General features: G+C 29.0%; 1 protein-coding gene across 1 annotated transcript in view; it reads left to right on the forward strand.

The window, feature by feature from the left end:
• The window catches only part of LOC105115225 (uncharacterized), a 10,219-nt gene that overhangs the window by 2,325 nt on the left and 1,145 nt on the right, over positions 1-6,749 (forward strand). The gene's annotated exons all lie outside the window — the stretch shown is intronic.

The raw sequence follows: 6,749 nt of genomic DNA on the forward strand, positions 1-6,749 counted from the left end.
TCAAAATCAATAAATCTAGACAACAACTTCTACCATTCTTCGAAGATAAACACTCTCTCTCTCAGTCAAGAACAACCTCACTTCAAATAACCAATGTCTCATTGCAAGACGAAGAAATACCACGACAAGAAACCTCAGACAAAAAACATTTAAATCTCAACCACTATTATATTTTCAAACGCCCCTTTAATATTTATGATAGATAAAACACTTGGGGGCACATGCCATGTACCTTAGGATAGATACAATACAAACTTCATATTAGAGGTGCTCATATACATTATTAATATCTAACTCAAACTGCTCTTACAGAGCAGCCCATGGTACAAAGATTACTGTCTTTATTTTTTTTTTATACTGAATTGTTGTTCTTCTTCTTTTGGTTTTTTGTTCTTCATGTTTTTATGGTTTTTTTCTTTTTTTTTCTTTGTTTTTTCTTATTTTCATGAATTTTTTTATTTAATTTAGTTTGTTAATATTAATTTTTTATTTAGTTATTAGACTTTCATAAGACAGATCTCGAATATGACAGGTTAATGAGTTTTTTTCTTTTAATGAATTTTTTTGTTTAATTTAGTTTGTTAATGTTAGATTTTTTTATTTAGTTATCAGACTTTCATGATATAGATTCCGGGTTTGACGAGTTAACCTAATTTTTTTTTTTCATTTTAATTAATTTTTTTAGTTTAGTTTGTTAATGTTAAAAAAATTTTATTTAATTATCAAACTTTTATGACACATATTCCATGTTTGACATGGTTTTAGACTGCACATTGCAGTTCACAATGCGAAAGCTGAGCAGTCTTATTTTTTTCTTTTAATGAATTTTTTATTTGATTTAGTTTGTTAATTTTAATTTTTTTTATTTAGTTATCAGATTTTCATGATATGAATCCTGTGTTTAACAGGCTAACCATGTATTGGATAGTTCACCTCATGTGGTTTTAACTATCTAATCCATGCTGCATAAGTACACAACCCAAACCCTTACCGGAAAGATTGTTATACATAACAAATCCCTCTTGTTCTTTTGGTAAAGCCAATAGTGTGGCTGTAGCTAGCCTGGATTTTAACTCTTGAAAACTTGTTTCACACTCTTTTGACCATTCAAACTTAACTTTTTTTCGAGTTAGCCGAGTCATTGGAGAGGCTATCATGAAAAATCCTTCCATAAATCTTCTATAATACCCAACTAAGCTAGAAAACTATGAATTTCAGTCACATTCGTAGGTCTTTTCTATTCCAATACTGCTTTTATCTTTTTTGGATCCATACTGATACCCTTCTCTGATATCACATGATCTAAAAATACTATTTTGTTTAGCCAAAATTCACACTTACTCAACTTTACATACAACTTATTTCTCCTCGAGGTTTCTAACACTTCTCTCAAGTGATTTGCATGTGTCTATTTGTGATGAAAAATATATTAGTATATCATCAATAAACACTATTACAAATTTGTCTAGATAAGATTGAAAAACTTAATTCATCAAATCAATAAATATCGCTAGGACATTAGTTAATTCAAAAGGCATCACCACAAACTCATAATACTCATAGTAAGTTTTAAAAGCTATTTTCTGTATATTATTTTTTTTTATCATCACTTGATGATACCCTCACCTCAAGTTTATTTTTGAAAATATATACACCCCTTTTAACTAATCAAACAAATTTATTTTTTAATAGTCACTTTATTAAGCTGTCTACAATATACAGAGCCGAAATAATCCATCTTTGTTTTTAACAAACAGCACAAGAGCCCCTTAAAATGAAACACTATGACGGATAAATACTTTTTTCTAGCAATTCTTATAACTATAATTTTAATTTCATCAATTCTACAGTTGCCATTTAATATGGTGTTTGAGCTACTGGTGTAGTTTCAGGAAATATTTCTATTGAAACTTCTACTTCTCTCTCGGGTGGTAATCCATGTAATTCCTTTGAAAATATATCTGAAAACCCCCTTCCTACATGTATTTTATACAACTTTATTTCTTTCTTTTCCAAATTTACTGCATAAGCTAGATAAGCTTATGCCATGTGGTCATGGTTTTTTATTATTTTCAACAAAAAAGAAGAACTTTATACATTTTGTTTGCCAATCAGGGCTTCACAGAGCATTGATTGTCGAGAGAAATTATTTTATTTAAAGTGAAAGGAATATTGTCATGGTGATCAGAAAATCAAATAAGTGATCGGTCAATAAAATCATCAAAAAGTTATCCTCTTTCTGCGTCAAGCCTTTCGAATCTCCAATAAATCATCTTGTTCTTGAACTCACCAATACTTTGAGTTGAAGGAAGCAACAGTACTGATCTTTTCCCGCATCGATTGCTTCACCCTGTTCTTTAGCAACCACGCTTTAGATTTCTCTTGATTTAAAGATTAAAATTAATAATTATAATTATTGTTGTTCTTATTATTCTTATCATTATTTTTATTATTATTATTATTAGTGTTATTTTTATTTTTAATATTGTTATTATTTTTATTTTTATTAAATTTTAAAAAAAATATTAATATTAAAAAAATCATAAATTTAATTTGAAGGAATTAAAAATTATAAAAACTTAAATCAGATAAATTTTATCATGGTCGTCGTCAATCCCAAAAACATAGGTATATTTGTGGCCCCAAATCCAAGTTTATAATCATTAATAGTATCCTTATTATTTTTATTTTATTATTATGGTTATTAATAATTTTTTTAAAAAATACTTTTATTATTGAAAAAGATTATAAATTTAATTTAATGGGATAAAAAACTATAAAAACTTAGATTAGATAAATTTAATATTATTATTAATATTAAAAATATTACTATTTATATTATAATTAATATTATAACAGTAGACAGAAGACTTTTAAATCTAGTTTTAAAAATAAAACTAACACTTGAATATTAATATTTTTTATGTAAAAAAAAATAACAACTCCAGACCCACTACGGACGCCATGTGCTGGGTGTGGGCGTGGATGGAGCACAATTGAACATCACCAAATTAGTAATTTTTTATATATATAAATGTCACTATCAATTTCTGGAACCCCGGCGGCTATCCTTAGCTTAACCTTTGAATTGATTAACAAAATGGAAGGTGACCTGCGCACATCAAAACCATCTCTTGCTGATGAAAGATTGTGGGGTCATGTTTATGATGTTTGCATCAAGCTTCCACTCCCAAGTCAACATTTCCCCATCTTATTGGACAATTAAATTAAAGCCTCACATGTCTCAGATGTATTTATCTTAATTAAATTAACTCCTACCCCGCACCCTCCCGTCTCATTAATATTTTATAATACACTTGGGACACATGCCATGTGCAAGGGGTAGTCGACATAATTGAGCATCACCAAACTAATGTACCTTAGGATAGATACAGTGCAACATTTATATTAGCGGTGTTCATAACTATAATTCGGTGAAGTATGTTTGATATTGCCAACACAATTTTTAATGTTTTGTAAATTTCACCTATTTTAATTTTTATTTATACACAATCCAGTTATATATATCTTGCTAGGTTAAATATTTTACATATATATATATATAAGTTAAATTTATATTACTAATTTTTATGAACCAAATTTAATTAGAACTGAGATTTACACCCAATAAATTAGCTTAAAATGTGCTATAAGTTTTAACAAATAATCTAGATTTAATATATCAAATAAATCAATTAACTAAAATGAAAGAATTAATTGTAAAAAAATATAAATAAATAAATAAATCAAAAAAATTAAGAAAAAAGTTTAAAATTTAAAAATATATTTTTCTCAGGTCAACCGCATCTTTCCATGAAAACCGATTCCACCGAGTCAATATGAGTCAAACCATGTCGACCAGGCTAAAAAAATGAGTTTCGAGTCGTTTTAAATCAAAACCGTCATTTTCAGTCAAAATAGAGTCCATCAAGTCAATATGGGTCAAACCATGTCAATCAGGGTAAAAAATAAGTTTCGAGTCGTTTCGGGTCAAAATCACCATTTTCGGTCAAAATCGAGATCATCACATCAATATAGGTCCCACCATGTTGACTAGGATAAAAAATAAGTTTCAGGTCGTTTCGGGTCAAAACCATCATTTTCAATCAAAACCGAGTCCACCGAGTTAATATAAGTCTCACCATGTTGACCGGGATAAAAGAATAAGTTTCAGGCTATTTTTGTTAAAAAAACCCGGTCCACCTAGTTGATACCAATATAAAGATTTTTTTAGTGTTCCAACATAATTTTCGGTAATTAAAATTGATTTTTAGTGGTTGAAATGAGCTTTTTCTAATACTGATTTGAGTTTTTAGTTTTATCCCTATAAATATTTATTATTATATATAATAAAAAAATCAATAATACAAAATTTTTATCATAGCAGACGGAGTAATTTTACCAACGGTAGGCAAGGTAGTTATAACATTGAAATTTTTGCTTAAAGTAGATTGTGCCACCGTCATTGAGATTTTACGTCTCCTCCTCATTAACTATAAATAGTCAGTGAAAATCAGTCAAGTCAATCACAGCTGAAGGATCAGTTCATTAGAAATACCACGATTCATAACCTTCAGCTGCACCAATGTACCATACTTGCGTTCACACCGTAGCAACATCTCAAATACTTTCTCTCCTCTCATTGGCGATCGCTTCTCTTTAATTCGATCTTTCATTTTTGGTCGTTTAAAGCCTCAAAACCACCATATAAAGGTTAATCGCCTCCTCTGAAGAAAAACCTAGGCAGTTTTCATCTCTCTCTCCGCCTCATCTAGACGGAAAAAGGCTACAATTTTCATCGGCCACCCAAAGCTTCAAACCAATGATTCTCCCTCATCAACCATTAACAGAAGTCGAAACCACCTTCATCAGAATCCTCTCCCTCAGATCTACCAGAATCAACCATTTTTTGGCCGAATATCTCGCTGGGAAATTTCACCTCCTCCAACAGTAACCGCACGTAAGTTACATACGCCACCAGGGGTATTTTTGTAATTTTTTGAGAAATTCAAGGGTATTTCAGTCTTTTATCTATACAGTGGCACTCAGGTAATTTTTTGGGGTTCCTAACGGTATTTTTGATATTTTTATATATATAAATACTTGTAAATTTTTTCTTGCATGTGAAAAAAAACCAAAAATAAATATAAAAGGAATAACAACGCGGGTTCAACACCCATTTTATCATGTCATTATTCATGGGTTCAAATCTCAATTCACAAGTATGGTTATACCTATTTCTTAACGATATCAAAATAATTTTTGTTTTATAAATGAATATTGTTTGTCAACACATCTCTTTTATTTAAAGAAAATGACCGATATCAAAAATTGAAATGCCAAATATGGATTATATCCATTATTTCTTTTGATAATCCAGATGTAATTCTCCTTTTTAGGGACAAACATTAATATTTTAGACAAGTCTCCTATTTTTTAGGGACTGATGTTATGTTTTGATGTATCTCCTATAAATATTGTTTGTCGACACGTCTCTTTTATTTACAAAAAAGGACCAATGTTAATAATTTAAATACCAACTATGGATTATGTCCATTATTTCTTTTGGTAACCTAGACGTAACTCTTCTTTTTAGGGTCAAACGTCAATATTTTAGACGAGTCTTCTATTTTTAGGGATTGATGTCATTTTTTATGCGTCTTCTACTTTTAGGGACCGACGTTAACCATCTTTAGAAAAAACAAATTGCAAATAAGTTCAAAATATAATAGCATTTGAATTAAATAAAAAACACACAAGTAAGGATAACCTTTCTCTTGAAAGGATGTTTTAAGGATAGTGTCTACCTTTTCTTAATGATAACTAATCTAGTACCTGAATCTCCAGGACCAGTATCTAATTTGGGATTTCTAGTTCCCTCAAGTTACAAGATGGTGACTCTAATAAAATCTTTGTTTCCTTCAGATATGACCCAATTACCTGAAAAATCTTTCTTTTTATTAAATAAACAAAAGAATAGAGCCGTCGCTTGACATCGTGTAGCGACAATATATATATATATATATATATATTAAATTTATAATGTTAATTTTTATGAACTAAATTTAATTATAACTTAGATTTACACCCAATAAATTAGCTTAAAATGTGTTATAAGTTTTAACAAATAATCTAGACTTAATATATCAAATAAATCAATTAACTAAAATTAAAGAATTAATTATGAAAAAATATAAATAAATAAATAACAAGACATACAACAACAAATATTTAAGTATATTATAATAAGATATATATGCTAAGTTGAGTTTTCTAACAAGTAATGTTTATTTTTTAAATTTTTTTAACTCGTTATCATCTATAATATGCATATAATAATTCCTTAATTATTCAAGTTAAATAATATAAATATTATAAATAAGTGGATTTTTTTAAACACCTCTGTTCTATATATATATTTTCATGGTATAGATAACCATATTATGCATGGAATGATTTTTTATTTTCAATAGTTTTAAGAAACAATCCTTTATATTAACCTAATACATTAAGTAAAAAAGAAAAAATTTAGTGTACGAGGTTAACCTTGGAATTGATTAACAAAATAGAAGGTGAGATGTGCACACCAAAACCATCTGTTGCTGATGAAAGATTGAAGGGTCCGCAGCGACGATAGTTACGATGGTTGCATCAAGTTTCCACTCCCAAGTCCACATTTTCTCCTCTTATTGGTCTAAAAATGCAAGGACAATTAAATTAAGGACTCACGTGTGCCCCCACCCCCCCCA

This window comes from Populus euphratica, unplaced genomic scaffold (genome assembly GCF_000495115.2).
Source record: "Populus euphratica unplaced genomic scaffold, PopEup_1.0 scaffold665.1, whole genome shotgun sequence".
Taxonomy (NCBI): domain Eukaryota; kingdom Viridiplantae; phylum Streptophyta; class Magnoliopsida; order Malpighiales; family Salicaceae; genus Populus; species Populus euphratica.